General features: G+C 43.6%; 3 non-coding genes and 1 pseudogene across 3 annotated transcripts; 2 read left to right on the forward strand and 2 right to left on the reverse strand.

Moving 5' to 3' along the window:
- Window positions 1-5,901: 5,901 nt before the first annotated feature.
- On the forward strand, window positions 5,902-5,973 carry TRNAH-GUG. Its single transcript has one exon. It is a non-coding gene; the product is annotated as a tRNA-His (tRNA).
- Window positions 5,974-6,334: 361 nt separating this feature from the next.
- Window positions 6,335-6,489, reverse strand: LOC116745618 (annotated as a pseudogene).
- A 3,137-nt stretch (window positions 6,490-9,626) lies between these two features.
- On the forward strand, window positions 9,627-9,700 carry TRNAN-GUU. Its single transcript has one exon. It is a non-coding gene; the product is annotated as a tRNA-Asn (tRNA).
- Window positions 9,701-15,460: 5,760 nt separating this feature from the next.
- Window positions 15,461-15,533, reverse strand: TRNAV-AAC. The gene has a single exon. It is a non-coding gene; the product is annotated as a tRNA-Val (tRNA).
- Window positions 15,534-17,250: the final 1,717 nt, after the last annotated feature.

The raw sequence follows: 17,250 nt of genomic DNA on the forward strand, positions 1-17,250 counted from the left end.
GGTGAAAAATCCTTCCCTGTGGTGGGAGGAAGAGAAGACCAGATGGGAAATGAGTCAAAGGGAGGGGGAGTATTCTCAAGAGCTTTCCAGAATTGCCTGCATGGGCACTGTTAGGTGGTTGTCTGCCCTATGATAATAATGCTTAATCGTGTCTTGTCCTGGCCTTGACCCAGTCCCAGGTCCAGTCTGAATCCAAGCTCAGAGGCCTCTCGGTTTACTGTACATATTCCATTGTGCCTTCCTCCAAAGTGAGGTAGTGATCCAACTTCTATTTCCAGGATCGCAGTGGATAGTAACCATGGTTTTTTTTTTTTTCCTCGAACTTTCTGTTTTCCTGTAATGTACCTCAGGAAAAGAAAAAAGGTTTCGCTTTAGATAAATTAGTGCTCTCCACGCTAGGTACAAGAAAACAAATTCAGGTTGATAATTAGGATGAATCTCGAATACTTTTAACACTCTAGAAAATTCTAATAATTGATGTATAATTGCATGGAAAATATTTATGTCCTATCATACTTCCAGAGAGAACTGCTTGTAGGCATCTGAGTGATTTAATAATTTTGGTCTAAAATCTACTTTGTCTTCCAGATTTTCTAACAATGTGGAAAATATGGGTGGCACAGTATTCTAGTTTGTATAAGTCTTGGATTTAGTTTCTATTCAAAATCCTGATGAAAGTGAACTCCCTAAATTTCCTGTATTGGTTTTAGTATTCCTTAAGCAAACTTTAATTCCAATAAATATTTATGTTTTCAAAATTTTAAATTATGTGTTCCACTCTACTCAATATTGTGTAATGACATATATGGGGAGAGAATCTAATAAAGAGTGGATATATGTATAACTGATTCATTTTGCTGTACACCTGAAACTAACACAACATTGTAAGTCAACTATACTCCAATAAAAGTTTAAAAAAATTATGTTCCAGTATATTAAATATACCATATAATATCTTTTTTTTTTTGGTACGTGGGCCTCTCACTGTTGTGGCCTCTTCCGTTGCGGAGCACAGGCTCTAGACGCACAGGCTCAGGGGCGATGGCTCATGGGCCTAGTCGCTCTGCGGCATGTGGGATCTTCCTGGACCGGGGCACAAACCCGTGTCCCCTGCATCGGCAGGCGGACTCTCAACCACTGCACCACCAGGGAAGCCCCTCATATAATATCTTTTAAATGAAGATTAACTCTTATAATTCTAGAAATCATAGTGACTTAATTATTCCACTTACAATTTTGGGGTAAATGTTTTTAGGTATCATCTAATATGTGATTCCAACTTCCATTTCTGTGTTACAATTCAGCTCAATTTGCGATTTTAAGATCTATCATTATCTTTAAGTTCTTTGACTGATACTAAATCGGGTTAATTAATGTGTAATCTTTGCCTGGACAATTTCTAATTAAGGTAGAAATAACAAAATACTGTTTTAATATGCTGCCTCATATTTTTATAGATTATAGAGTGGCCATAGGTTAAAAGATTAAGATGTGTGGGAAACTTTAGGAGATGTTGGTGAATGTAGCCATCATGTCACTTGAAGAAGTGTAAAACACATGGACTGTCTAAGCCAGGAAGTAAGGACCTGTTGTTTACCTGAGGTCCTTGTTTATTTTTTTAAAAATCCTGATTCTTGGGCTTCCCTGGTGGCGCAGTGGTTGAGAGTCCGCCTGCCCATGCAGGACACATGGGTTCGTGCCCCAGTCCAGGAAGATCCCACATGCCACAGAGTGGCTGGGCCCGTGAGCCATGGTCACTGAGCCTGCGTGTCCAGAGCCTGTGCTCCACAACGGGAGAGAACACAACAGTGAGAGGCCCATGTACCACAAAAAAAAAAAAAAAAAAAAAAAAAAAAAGCAAGAAAAATAAAAATAAAATTAAATAAATAAAAATCCTGATTCTTGGTTACTTGCCTTCTAGATCTGAAGTCACCCATTTTCCCCTGTGCTATGCATCTCTTATTTCACTCACTGCTGGTGCCCTTAGGCTCTGGAAGGTGGATAAGCCTGGGAAAAACATGACGGGGTTTGGTCCCGCTGTGATTCTTATTTTGGATGACTCCAGATGTGGAGTCATCCAGATATGGATGCAGTAGGGGCAGGGACCTTGAGTTTGCTCCTGATGCAGCATCTCTCCTGGAGAAGGGTCTGGTACTGTAAGCACCTAATAAGTGCTTGCTGATTGAAGGCATCCTAATGCAAGGTCCTGGAAAGCTGAAGAGGAGGAGAAGAAAGTGGGTAAGATCCACAGCTGCCTAGAGTATAAGGGACAGAGAGAGACAGATAGGCAAACACTCAAAGAGAGAGACAGGGAAATATCCTAGAACTTAGAAACATCCTAGATTTTGTATGTGAAAACCAAAGAGCTCTTGTTTGCTCATGAGATTCAACAGAAGAATCAATGGAAGTTGAACCAATAACTTTAAGGATCCAGGTTTGCACAAGAGGCATTATTGGGTGCAGAATTCTGTACGTTGCAACAATCTGTCTCAAATGGGATAATTTTTGCAGAAATAGCCACATACTGTCAAGAAATCAGATAAAGACAGTCATGGGCATGCAAATGCACCCTGGTATAGGAGGGAGACCAGTCATTAGATCATGTGCATCCAACCAAAGCAAAAATGAAACTTATAAAGAAAAGGGAAGAGGAATAAATGTCTGGGACTGGTGTTTTTTGTTTTTTTGTTTGTTTTTTTCCTCTCTAACTGATAAGCTTCTTGACAGGAAGCAATCCATAGTCATTCTGGCTGGTCTTCTCTGGATTCAAGTAAGTAGGTCACCCCTGAAAACAATTACAATTATTGGAAGACTTTCCAAACATCTTGAGAATATAGCTGCTGAACATATGCAATATGGTATCTCTGGGTAATGCCCACCTTGTCCTTCTATTGTACCTCCCACTTGGTTGAGTCAGTAGGGCACCACTCCCCTTGTTAGAGTAACAGGTAGATGTACAGAAAGTCTGTTGTGATGGCAAGACTATGAAGAAAAAGGCTCTTTCCCTGAGTTGGAAACATACACTGGAATATAAATTAGCCCACCTATTGCAGTAAAAATAAGAACATAAAGAGATGCCTTCAGCTTCTGACAAAGGTGGAGTGACAGAAATCAGATTTACCCTCCTGCCTAAATCTCACTCTCCCCCTTTTCCCCACCCCTAAAGGGAAAAAAATGGACAAAAGACATGAAATACTGGTTTTCAGGACACTGGAAATCAGGCAGCAAAGGACAGCAACCCCTGAGAGATGAGACACAAACAAGATGAGTCCTGCCATTGGCCCAGCTTACTGCTTTTAGAGAGTTTCCAGGCTGGGCCCCAGGAGGAGGATCTGAGGTCTATTCCTTGGACTGTGGGGATGAAGCTGAGTGTTGGTGGAGAGCAAGGCAGCTAGAGTTCACGGGACAAAGATCCAGTGATAAGAGAGAGAGGGAGAGAGAGAATGCAGGGATATGAAAGGGTCTCCCTCAAGTACTCAGCAGAGTAATGAGCAGGGTATACTTATGAAGAAACTGCCTGAGGCTAAGGAAAGAAACTTTTAAAAAGATCATGGAACAATGCCTGGTGCTTACTCAGGACAGGCAATTGTACTTGCTCCCCCCAGCCAGACTGGACTACACATAATTCATGGGCTATTGGGAAGAACACGCAGGAAACTCTTGTTTCAGTGGTGGGAATAATCAGCCCTGGACTGACCTACCTAAAAAATCATCAAAGCAAGATCCAAAGGGATCAAACTGTTTACAAGTCACTTAACTGTACCCCAGAACAAAACTCAAGAAGTTTTATAGGAATACCAAAATAGCCAGTGCCCAAGAAGGGAAACTTTGACAATGTCTGGTATACAATCAAAGAATGCCAGGCATGCAAAGAGGCAAGAAAATATGATGCATAAGGAGGAGACTAATCAATCAATCAAAACTGAACCACAACTGACATGATGTAAAAATCAGCAGAGAGGATGTCAAACAGTTATCATGACTGTTACATATGTTCAAAAAGTTAACTAGAAATATGGAACATGGCCAAAATTAAACTTTAGAGTTGAAAACTGTAACATCTAAGACAATAAATTCACCAGATTGAACAGCAGATTAGACATTGCAGGAAAAAAAAAGATTAGGGAACACAAAGCCATGAACAACTGACAAGATCCAAAATGAAACTCACTGTCAAAAAAATGTTTTTAATGAACATAGTGTCATTGAGTGGTAGGGCAACATTAAAAGACTTGATACACGCGTGACTGATGTCCCTGAAAATACACAGGGAGAAGAAACAATCTTTGAAGAAACAATATCAGAAAATTCCAGTCAGAGTAAAGATTATAAACCCACCGATCCAATGAGCCAAATGAACAAAATGAATGAGCACAAGAAACATGAAAAAACCATATCTAGTCACATCATAATTAATTGCTCAAATCCATTGAAAAAGAATAAAATACCCAAAGGGGCCAGAGGAAAAAGATAGGGTACATACAGAAACAAAAATAAATGTCAAATTTCTCATCAGAAGCAATGAAAGTGAGAAGACAGTGGAATAACCTCTTTAAAGGACTGAAGGCAAAAAAGGCAAGGTGGAATTTTATGACTCCCCCCCCCAAAGTCTTTCCAAAATGAAGGTGAATAATGACATTTACAGACATACAAATGCTGAAAGACTTCATCACCAGCAGACCCACATCACAAGAAATGTTAGAGTCCTCCAGGAAGAACAACACGGACACCAGACGGAAATCTGGATGTGCACAAAGGGATGAAGGAAAACAGAAATGGTATCAGCATGGGAAAAATATAAGATTTTTTCTTATTTAAATCTTTTTAGAAACGTGGGACAGATTTTTAAAAATAATGATGGATTGTGGGGTTTATAACGTATGCAAAGTGAAATGCATGACAACAATAGCAATAAAGACAGGCAGAAGAGAAATGTGAAGAGATACAGTTGCTAGTTGCACTCTTTCAGGAAATTCTGGACTCCCAGTGACTTGTCCTGGCAGTCTCTTCTTCGATGCTCTTGACTTAGGCTCTCCTTTTATGCACCAGACACATACAGGAGGGTCCTAGTGGCGGAGCCTTTTCCGGAAAGTATGCTCAGTGTAGGAAAAAACCACAATGCCTTTGAGTATTTCCTAAAAAGGAGTAGCGTTTCGATTAATCGCGACATGCTAAGCCATTACGCCACAGAGACAAAGGAACATTATTTTCCCCGCTTCCCCCCCGGTATGAACAATCACTCCTTCCGCGCTGGGCGGAGCCTCTCGCCTTTCCCAGGACAGCGGCGCCGGCTCCAAAGCCTCGGACAACAGGAGAGGTGGAGTCCACGCAGCGCGTTCGTCCCGTGGGAAAGCCGTGCGTCGGGCGATTCCGAAGGCAGAAGGGCAGCCGAGCGTCCCCGCCGCAGATGCCAGCGCCCCGGAGACGCCCCCGGGCCTGAGCCGAGTGGGGCCCAAGGGAAGCTGAGTGCCCGATGGGCTCGTAATGGTTCTTTCTGTTCTTTGCTCCGCCTTCACCCGATCTTCTGCGCGGGGGGCGCTGCCCTCCCTCCGCTCGGCCGCGATCTGTGGGGCGGGAGCCTGAACCAGGGGGTGGGGAGAGTTGGTCCAAAGGGGCAAACGCAAGAGGTGAGAAAGAAGCCGGCGAGGTGGGGACTAGGACAACGAGACTTCCCAGAAAGCACGTGCCGGATTTAGGGAGATGAGAATTGGTTTTTGGTTTTCTTTTGTTCTATCATCCCATATCAGAATTGAAAGGAAAAGAGGGGAAGTCGGTGCTCGGGCATGAGAGAGAGAATAGGAATACCTGCAATTTTCAAGAATAAAGCGGCGCAGTGACTGGAATCCTTTTATGTCACATGACATACATCAAGGGTAGTTGTTGTCACTTGGAATATGGCGCGCCGTGATCGTATAGTGGTTAGTACTCTGCGTTGTGGCCGCAGCAACCTCGGTTCAAATCCGAGTCACGGCATTACCCTTACACCTGGCGTCTGCTTTCCCTTTTCTTACACCCGGTAGTGGTCTACACTGGGTTCTCAGACATGTGGCAGCTAATGTTTATCCAAAAAGGAAATTATTTAGGTGTATTAACAGAACGAAACACACAAATCATTAACAGACAGCTATTTGATGTGAAATCATCACGAGGATTACGACATAGAAAATTTTTACCAACCAAGTATGGATGAAACACTTTGATACATGGATGAAGCCCTTTGACACACTTTCCAGGTAATGCCTATCCATCTGCTGCTACGTGAAACTATTCTGATGTCCACCCCTCAGGTTAAGCTTGTTCTTTCTTCAAATTCACGTAAATGAATATATACTTTTTACTATCTAGGTATTATCAAGCAGAGATTCTGAAGTCGAGTTTCTCACTAGTAGGGGAATCACAGAGGTCAGCACGTCATGAAGGCAATGGACAAGACTTTGCCCTGGAGAAAGCACCTTCAGGATCATGGTACTTCTCCTGCCAGGTAACTCTAAGTACATACCCCACAGGCCACCATCTTTCACTCAGGGTCATCATTCTCCCCTCCACCTGAACCGAACCACTCTCCACAAAGAAATTCTAGCGAAGATCTCCCAATCCCCCCGCCCCCCCCCCCCACGCAGAACACACGCGCCCGCCCACCTTTCGGCAGCGGCTCCAGAATCACAGACACCCACAGCCACTGTGCTGTCTCATCTACTGTTGCCTCTGCTGGCTTGGTCCGCCCTGCTCCCCCTCCTCTTGCCTTACAGTGGACATAACATTTATCCTAACAGGTCTTCTGAGTGAGTGTCCAAGGGAGAAGGGAAAACGTGCCCATTGCCTGGTAGAGACCACGGGGATTCAAAACAGCTGCAGCTGGAGAAGTTGGGGCATTTACCTAGATCACCATCCTGTTGATATTCTGGTGTTGATTTTTACACCTACCTTCTGCTTATGTCGCAGATAACAGCTTTCCCTTGTGGTAGTGAGATGAATTGGAAACTCAAATTACTCAGGGAAATGAATGTGAATGAATGGATTGAAAGAGAATATTTAAAAAATATATTCCCCCCTCCCTCAACTGACGAGTACATGGAGATGGCAAAGCCCTGGGAGGCCCAGCATGTCCGCTGATGCTGGGCCAGTCATTGGATCTGAACCTGTTGCTACTCAGAACACCTCGAGCCTGGGTCTCTGTCTCTGAGAGAAGCTTTGGAGGATCCATCTGCACAGCAGCGACCGACCACACCACCCTGTTTCCTTTTTCTGGGGAGACTAAGCCGGGGTCTTCCTGGATCACAAAGGTAGATATTTTAATGACTAAAAGTTATAAGAAAATATTATTGACATTTTTACTCATCAGGGAAATAAGCATTAACACTATAAGGAGGTATCATTACACACCCTCCAGCATGGCTGTAACTTAAAAGAATTCGTGCTCCAAATGCTGACACAAGTGTGGAGCAATTGCATCTGTAGTATAGCTGGTTTGAAATCATTCTAAAATACTGTTGGCACTTTCTAATAAAGTTCATCTTGTACCTACTCCATGACCCAGCAGTTGCAACACTTCTATGAATGCACAAGTATACAAAAAGATTGATATGAAATATTCATCAAAACACCAAGAATATTCATCAAGAACACTAATTAACACCAACCCCCCCACCAAAATTACTCCAATAATACCAAAATTAATAAGTGATATACATAATATGAATATGTTTAATGAACAAAATGTTGCATGAAACAAAAGTCAGTTACCAAAAATGTACATTCATTCATCTGAATTTCAAGAGCAGGCAATAGTAATCTATTGCAATAAACTTCAGAATAGTCATTAACTAAGTGATCTAGTGTAGGAATTGCCTAGAAAGGGGCTCAAGTGACATTTTTAGGATGATGGCAATTTTCTATAACTTGATCTGGGTGGCGATTACATTTGCCAAATTTCAACAAACTGTGCCTATGCCCTAAAGATTTGTGCTTTTTACACTATGTGAACTATAGTTCAATGATTTACTGTTCCCATAAAAACCAGTGGATGGTGGATGAAGGCAGGTTGGTGTAGTCCATGACAACTAGTTTGCATTTTATTGTAAACTCACTAAAAACTCGTTCTCCTTTAGTGTAAAAAATCCCACTGATATTTGAAATATCTTTACCGGAAAAGAGGGCAATCACCATGTCATTTCGTTAGTGCAAGCTATAGACAAGGTTCCTTAAGAGGCGGTATTTCAACTTTGGGGATATGTTCTGCTCAACAGTGAGACAAGGAACCATCCTAGGTTTCACTTTGACTGGCGCCCGCGGGTTTGTGCACTGTGGGATTTACTCCTCACCACATCGTGCTCTGCGGCCAGTGCCAAACTCTGCTCTCCAACCACTGCTAAGGGGCATAGCTGGTGCTGGCATTAAAAGCAAATGGATGGAATATTATTCAGCCATAAAAAAGGAGATATTGCCATTTGTAGCAGCATGGATGACCTAGGGATTATCATACTAAGTGAAGTAAGCCAGACAAAGACAAACATCATATGATATCACTTATATGTGGAATCTAAACAAAACAAAACGAAAACGATACAAATGAACTTATATAAAAAACAGAGGTAGACCCACAGAGGTAGAAAACAAACTTACAGGTACCAAAGGGGAAAGGGGGGGAGGGATAAATAGAAGTTTGGGATATACACAGTGCTATATATAAAATAGATAACCAACAAGGACCTACTGTATAACACAGGGACCTATACTCCATATTTTGGAATAACCTATAAGGAAAAAGAATATGAAAAAAATAGATATGTATGTATAACTGAATCACTTTGCTGTACACCTGAAATGAACACAACAGTGTAAATCGACTATAGTCAATTAAAAAAAAAAAGCAAATGGAAAGACAGGTCATAGACACTACCTTGCTATAGCTTGGATTTGAACTGAGGTTGCTGCAGCCACTATGCAGTGTTATCCACTATACAATCACAATGCACCACAGGCCTGCAGGTGACTTTCTTGACATAAATATATTCACACTGCTTTTGCTGTTTTATTCTTGGATACCTACAGATGTTCGTGCTTTTCTCTCTTTCATGCTCTTCTCCGATTCTCCCTCCCCATTCTGCTACTTAATAAAAACAACTCTCATCTCAGAATCTGGCCCGAACCTCCTCACAGGCTTCCTGGGAGGTCTCGCTGTCTCATCCATGCCTCTGCTTGCTTTCGCTGCTTTTCACCTTTTCTCTTTGGACCTGATCTCTTTCCCGCTGCTGCCATAGCGAGCACACCTACTAAACCTGCGGGGCAGATGGTCGGGTGAAGGCGGAGCAAGCCGGGAGCCGTCACAGAGCCCACCGGGCGTTCAGCTTCCCTTGGGCCCCACTCGGCTCAGGCCCCGGCCGTCTCCGGGGCGCTGGCATCGGCGGGTGTGGAGCAATGCGCAGTGGGGACGCTCGGCTGCCCTTCTGCCTTCGGAATCGCCCAACGCACGGCTTCCCCATGGGACAATCACGCTGCGTGGACTCCACCTCTCTGGTTGTCCGAGGCTTGGAGCCGGCGCCGCTGTCCTGGGAAAGGCGAGAGGCTCCACCTAGCTTGGTAGGCATGCTTGCTCTCTGTGGGTCTGAGGACAAGGGACTCCTTGTGTCTCTGTGGCGCAATCGGTTAGCGCGTTCGGCTGTTAACCGAAAGGTTGGTGGTTCGAGCCCACCCAGGGACGCGTCTCACCCTTTTAGAATGTAAAGGATGTACCAAGGTTTCTAGTCTGCGCATACTCTCCCATGCTCCACTACTAGGCTCCTGCCCCCTGACACAGGAGGACCTAAGTCCAGATAATCACTGAGCCTCAGAGAGGATCTCTGGAGGAAAGCACTGGGAATCCCGGAATTCACGAAAGAGTAGACTCATCAGCTTTACCCTGTAAACTCCTTTTACCAATGAAGTTTCTTACACTGTTTGTACTAGTCTTTATTTAACCCTTTCCATATACTTTTGCAATTAATTTGGTACTGTGCTTTTCCTATTACAAGTAATGCTACAGTCATCATTCTTGTACACATGGCTATAGGGTAGAATCTTGGAAGAGCAATTATTCTATCATAGCTTATACATGGTTTTGCATATAATTCCATTTTCTCGCCTTTGTCGGCTTACTAGTTATAACTCTTTTTCTTGTTATTTCATTGATTGCTTTAGGCTTTAGAGCAGACATCTGTAACTTACCACAGCCTGCCTTCAAGCTTTTGTTGTCACGCATTTTACTTAGCATATGTTATGAACCACAAATCCAAGGTTATTACTTTTCCTTAAACTCTCCCATGTTTTTAAAGAGATTTAATTGATAATAAAAAATCATATATTTTCCCATGCAGATACTATGTCTCTTGTCCTTTAATTCCTTTGCTTTTTTTATTTAAATTTTTTTTATTGAAGTGTGGTTGATTTACAATGTTGTGTTAATTTCTGCTGTACAGTAAAGTGATCCAGTTTATATACATATACATATGTATATATACAAATATATATATATGCTTTTTCATATTCTTTTCTATTATGGTTTATCTCAGGATATTGAATATAGGTCCCTGTGCTATAGAGTAGGACTTCATTCCTCTGTGTACATCCAGAATTCCATCTGATGTGGACTCTCTTCTTCTTGGAGGACTCCTTTAACATTTCTTGCATTATGGATTTGCTGGTGATGAAGTCTTTCAGCATTTGTATGTCTGTAAATGTTGTCATTCACCTTCATTTTTCAAAGAGTTTTTTTTTTGGGGGGGGAGGCATAGAATTCCACCTTGACTTTATTTTTCCCTCAGTCCTTTAAAAATTTTGCTTCACTGTCTTCTCACTTCCACTGCTTTTGATGAGAAATGTGACATAATCTTTTTTGTTTTCTGTATGTACTGTGTCTTTTCTCTCTGGCTGCACTGGGGAATTTTATTTTTTTTTCAATGGATTTGAGCAGTTTAATTATAATGTGACTAGGTATGGTTTTCTTTATGTTCCTTGTGCTCAGGGTTCATTTGGCTCCCTGGACTGGCAGGTTTATAATTTTCATTATGATTGGAATCTTTTCTGTCATGTTTCTTCAAAATTGTTTCTTCAAAAAATTTCTCCTGGTATTTTCAGAGACTCCAAACACTCCTATATTAGGCCTTTTAAAGTTACTCTACGATTTAATTATGCTATGTTCAGTAAAAAAAAAAAAATTTAACTGGAGTTTCATTTTGGATATTTTCAGTTGTTCAAGGCTTTGTGTTCCCTAATCTTTTTTCCTGCAATGTCTAATCTGTTGTTGATTCACAGATGTTATAGTTTTCATCTCTAAAGTTTGCTTTTTGCCATTTTTGCATGTTCCACACTTCTAATGAACTCTTTAGACATATGTAACGTAGTCATGATAACTGTTTAAACTCCTCTTTGCTGATTTTTACATCGTTTCAGTTCTGGTGCAATTTTGATTGATTACATTCTTCCTTTCGTATCATATTTTCCTGGCTCTTTGCATGCCCTGCATTTTTTTGCTTGGATGCTGGACATTGTCAAAATTTCCCTTCTGGATACTATTTTGGTATTCCTATGAATTATCTTGAGTTTTGTTTTGGGGTACAGTTAGGTGACTTGTAAATGGTTTGATCTCTTTGGATCTTGCTTTATGATTTTTTAGGTAGATCAGTCTAGGGCTGATTATTCTAGGGCTGAGTGTTCTTCCCAAAGGCTCATGAATTATATGAGTAGTCTAGTCTGGCTGGTGGTGTTGAGTACAATTGCCTGTCCTGTGTGAACACCGGCACTGTTCCATGATCTATTCAAAAATTTCTTTTCTTGGTCTCAGGCATTTCTTCACAAGCATGCTCTTATCACAACTCTGCTTAGTACTTGAGGGAGACTTTCATATTTTTGGATTCTCTCTCTCTCTCTCTCTCTCAACACTGGACCTTTGTTCTGTGAACTCTAGTTGCTTTGCCCTCCACCAACACTCAGCTTCATCTCCACAATCTAAGGAGCTGGTCTCAGGTAGCCCTCCTCATGCCCAACCTGGAAACTCTCAGAAAGCATTAATGTGGGCCAATGACGGAACTCAGCTTGTTTCTCATCTCTCAGAGATTGCTGTCCTCTGTTGCCCGATTTTCTGTGTCTAGAAAACTGACATTATGTATTTGCCTTTTTTTCCCCTTTGGGGGCAGGCAAGAAGGGGAGGGTGAAATTTCAGGCAGGAGGGTAAATCTGGTTTTTGTCATTCCACCTTTGTCAGAGGCTGAAGGCACCTCCTTACGTGTTCCTAGTTTGATTTCAGTAGCAGGTGTGCCAATTTGTATTCCCATTTTTTCCGCTCCATGAAAGAGCTCTTTTCTTCATATTCTTGCCATCACAACAAACTTTGTATACATCTATATGATACTCTAACAAGGGGAGTGGCGCCCTCCTGATTCAACTAAGCCCGAGGTACAACAAAAGTCCAATGTGGACATTACTCAGAGATATCTTATTGCACATGTTCAGCAGCTAAACTTGCAAAATGTTTAGAAAGTCTTCCAATAATTGTAATTATTTTTGGAGGTGACCTACTCATTCAGGTGCAGAGAAGACTGACCAGAATGACTTCCAATTGCTTCATACTAAACAGTTTATGGATAGGAGGGGGAAAAAACACTGGTCTCAGACATTTATTCTTCTTCCCTTTTCTTCATGAATATATTTTTGCCATCTTGGATGCACACATCTAATGATTGGTCACCCTCTCATTCCAGGCTGTGTTAGCATGCTAATGACTGTCTCTATATGATTCCTTGACAGTGTTTGGCTGTTTCTGCAAAAATTATCCAATTTGAGACAAATCACCGAGACAAACAGGATTCTGCACCTGACAATCCATCTTGTGCAGACTTGGATGCCAAGAGTTACTGGTTGACCTTCCCTGGGTTCTTCTGTTGAATCTCATGAGGCTTTTACACACTAAATCTAGTTCTTGAACATTCTCTCTACTCTCTTAGTGTGTGTCTTTGTCTGTCTTTCTCTGTCCCTCATACTCTAGGCCTCCACCAACATACCTACTTTCTTCTCCTTTTCAGCTCTCCAGGACATTGCACTCGATTGCCTTCAATCGCTGAGCACTTATTAGGCACTTACTAGATGCCAGGCCTTGCTATGGGGGGAGGGGGAGAGAGATGCTGCATCATGAGCCAACTCAAGGTCTCTGCTCTGTGGAGCCCACATCTGGAAGCATCGAAAAAGGCAGTGCAGCGGGAACATAATCGGTTCCTGGCAGTTTTTCCCAGGCTTATCTGCCCACCTTGGCCTAGGGGCTCTAGAAGTGATAGAGACAAGAGAAGCATAATGAAGAACAGTAAGATGGATGACTTCAGGCCTAGAGGTAGGTAACCTAGAACCAGAAACATTGTTTTATTAAATAAACAAGCACTTTAGGAAAACAGGAGGCTTTCAGTGACAGCTCCCTACTTCCTGGAGCAGATATTCCATGTATTCTACAATTCTTGCAATTACATTGATGGCCACAGTCACCAACCTCCCATAAACATTACCTGAGCCTCCTCTCAACCTGTTCACATATGGTCATTCTCTAATCTATAAAAATACGAGGCAGCATCATAGTAGAACAGTGTTTCTCATTTCTGTCTCAATTATAAATTATACAGGCAAAGACCGCACATCAGTTAATTTAATATCAATCAAAGAACTTAAAGATAAAAATAGACCTTAAAATCAAAAGTTGAGCTGACACATAATAGAGAAATGCATGTTGGAATCATACAGTAAATGATACCCCAAATTGTAAGTGGAATAATTAAGTTACTCTGATTTCTAGAATTATAATAGTAAATCTCCATTCAAAATATATTATATGGTATATTTAATTTACTGGAACACATGATTTTAAATTTCATAAACTTAAATATTTATTGGATTAAAAATTTCTTGTTAAACAAGTAAAACCAGTATAAAAATTTAGGCAGTTCAATATTATTAGAATTTTGAAGAGAAAATAAATCCAGGAAAAAAAAAAATCCAGGACTTGTGAAACTAGAGTACTATGCTACCCATATATTCCATATTATTGTAATATTTGAAAAACAACATAAAGTAGTTTTTAGGCTGAAATTATTAAACTGTTGTGATGCATACAAGGAGTCATCTCTAGAAATATAACATTTTCTGTACAATCATATGTTAATTATTAGAATTCTCTAGAGTGTTAAAAGTATTCGAGATTTATCCTTACTATCAACTTGAATTTTTTTTCTTGTACCTAGCACACTAGGTACATACTAATTTATCTCTGTGATACAGTAAAGCTAAACTTTTTGGTTTTTCTTCGGAGTTACATTTCAGAAAGAAAGTTCAGTAAAAAGCACCTTGGATGCTATCCATTGGAATCCTTAAAGTATAGAGGCTCTATCAGAGCCCCACTTTGGGAAGTGACACAGTGGAATGAATACATAACTACAAAATCAGGATGCCAGCGAAAGGACACTTCCCTGACCGGGAACTGAACCCAGGTCATGGAGGTGAAAGCACCGAATCCTAACTATTAGACCACCAGGGAGCCACGCAAAACGTCCAACTTAGTGTCTTCAGGTGGAAACTGTGAAAGTAAAAATTAAATTCCTGAGACGCCTAGAGCAGGAAAGGAGGTGATTCCCAGTGGCCCAGGGCTGAAGGCAGCTGTGAAATGCTCCCAGCCCTTGCGCCGCTGCTCATCACCTTTCACCTCTCCTGTTCTGGGTGACGTTTTGGGCTCTGAGGCCAGGCCACAAGGTAAGTGGCTTGGTTCCATCCTGGTCTAGCTTTAGCGCTGTGTGCGGCAGAGCCAAGGTCATGCTCTCTTTCTGAACCTCGGTTTCCTTATGTGTCAGGTGCTGACTTGGCTCTCAGAGGCTGACGAGCGATTCCGTCTACTTCCTGATCTCTGAGCTCACTACAGGGGCTCTCCTGATAATGGCACGTGTAAGGACTCCTTTACGTGCCCCTACCAGCTGCAATTCTGGAGCCTGAAATTTGTCTACGTGTCTTTGGGTCGAGCACCCGGTGCGGAGTTGGGTCGTTCTCTTTTGTTCTGTCACACAAATCAACGTGTTCCGCAAGCGTGCTGACGTGGGGTAAGCAAGTGAGCTTCACAGGGATAAACTTCTTGTTTCCAGAGACAAAATACGTGTCAGCGTGTAGAGGAGATTTAGGCGCCACGTGAGAAGATGAGGGGATTTCCGAATGTAAAGACAACCTTAACTTGGCTTTGTCCTGTGCCCTTCTTGGTCTGTCTGTGGCTTGTCTTCAAAGTGACACAGAGCAGACAAAGGAGGGATGGTTGCTAGTGCTGAGTAGGCTTTCAGGCAATAAGGGAACTCCTCCTGTATTTCGGGGGGATAAAAATACAACTGCACGCGCTACCTCAATCCATCCCACTCGCCCCGTTTTTCGGTTTTTAAACGTGAATATTAGTTTCAGAAAAGAATCGACGTGTTTCCGCCTGGTTTCGAACCAGGGACCTTTCGCGTGTTAGGCGAATGTGATAACCACTACACTACGGAAACAGCTCTTTCTCAGGCCCCTAATGACACATTGAAGAACTGTATCTCTTGCCACGACTGGCCACAAATATTTTCGAAAGCAAAAGACCCTGGGAGCACAGGCGAGCCCTCAGGTAAGGAGACTGCAGCTCCCGAGAGGCCATCGTTTAGGGTTCCTCGCCTCCCCCGAAGCGAGGTCCCTGGGGCCCCCAGAGCTTCACTTCCCGATCCCGCATCCAACACACAGCTATGCACCGAGTGCAGGGGTCGCCCCCGCGGACTCTCCAGCTCCCGGAAGCCCCAGGAGCCGGGGGTTAGGTGAGCCTGAGCCCCAGGCGACCTCGCATCCCAGCAGCGTGGACACCACCCCTCCAAGGCTGCGTACCCGCGCCTCGGTGGCCCTTTTCACGGCGCAGGCGGTCAGTGCTCTGGGCTCTCGGAAATGATCGATGCTTCGAATCCACCCGGGAACCATAGGACCCGCCCTTCCCTCCCTCCCCTCCCTCCCCTCTGCTCCTTCCTCGAAAGCCCTTTCGTAGCAGTCCTTCTCCGGCGTCTCCCGGCAAACGGGCTTCCTCAGGTTCCTGCCGCTGTGGCTTATTCTAGTCGTGTAGTTGAAGTCCAGTACTTTAATCACACTTTCACGTTTAGCAGGAACCGTAGCAAAGGCTGACGTCTCAGGTCATTTGGCTGTTGGAAAAACATCAAGCATCAACGCAGGCCGAGCTGCGCTTCCCGGCCTGTATTGACTTCGTTTGAAGACCAGGCCCAGCAGAAAGCCGCGGAGGACGCAGGCGCGGTCCACGCCGATCTCACGACTGTTCATTCCTCCCTCGTCGTACGTGACATTCTTCTTGAGCAGCAGTTTTGTTTTACCTTTTACAATGTCTGAAACATCTTTTATTTGCCTTTTATAATTTTCCAGTTCAACAGGTCATGGAGAGCGAATTTTAACCTAGGAAGACAAAGAGGTAAAGGCGGTTTTGCCAGAAAGCCGGTGTCTGGAGGGGGTTTCGTGTTCACCTCACAGCACACGGCCAGCAGGCAGACAACTTTCTTTTTGCTGAAAGACTTTAATGCAACGTTGTCTGTCGGTGTGTCTGTGTCTCTCTGTCTGGTTTCCTTTAAAAGTAAAGTTTTACAAGTTTGAGGAAGCTTGTGCCACTTTCTCCAGTCGTTGTTTTCCTTCTTTCTCGTTGTGGCGGTCACCGCGTTTCCTTCACACGTGAGGTTCAAGTGCTGCGACCCCGAGGAAGGCGCGGGCAGCGTGCGCACTGACCCCCAAGCCGCGGGGTTCTGCCTTGTTGCGCGTCGACTCCAAGCGCCGTCGAGGGTGCGACCGGACTGCAGCATCCTCGCCAGCGCTGGAGGGCTGAGTCCCCAAAAAGGCGGACTTGAAAATAGCTTTAGATCAGGACATTTCATGAGGTTTTCCCCCTTTTCCCTCCCCTCCAGGTTCCAGTTTTCACCTCCCACGCGCAGCCAGAGGAACGGATTCGGTCTTCCGGTCGCGTCCGGCGCGCTGCCGTCCCACGTGGACAGGACGAGGGGGCGGTCGTCCTTTCCCCGACAGGGGTGAAGGGACAGCGGGCCCCCGAGGCACCACAAACACACACCCGCGCTGCTGGGGCCCGCAAACCGGATCCGGTGGCCCCTGGAGCCTCCCTGCAGCCGCAAGGGAAGGCGCGGGGCTCCAGAGCCGGCGAGAGGAGCACGCTGAGGGCACCCGGCCCCGGCCCTG

This window comes from Phocoena sinus, chromosome 1 (assembly GCF_008692025.1).
Source record: "Phocoena sinus isolate mPhoSin1 chromosome 1, mPhoSin1.pri, whole genome shotgun sequence".
Taxonomy (NCBI): Eukaryota; Metazoa; Chordata; class Mammalia; order Artiodactyla; family Phocoenidae; genus Phocoena; species Phocoena sinus.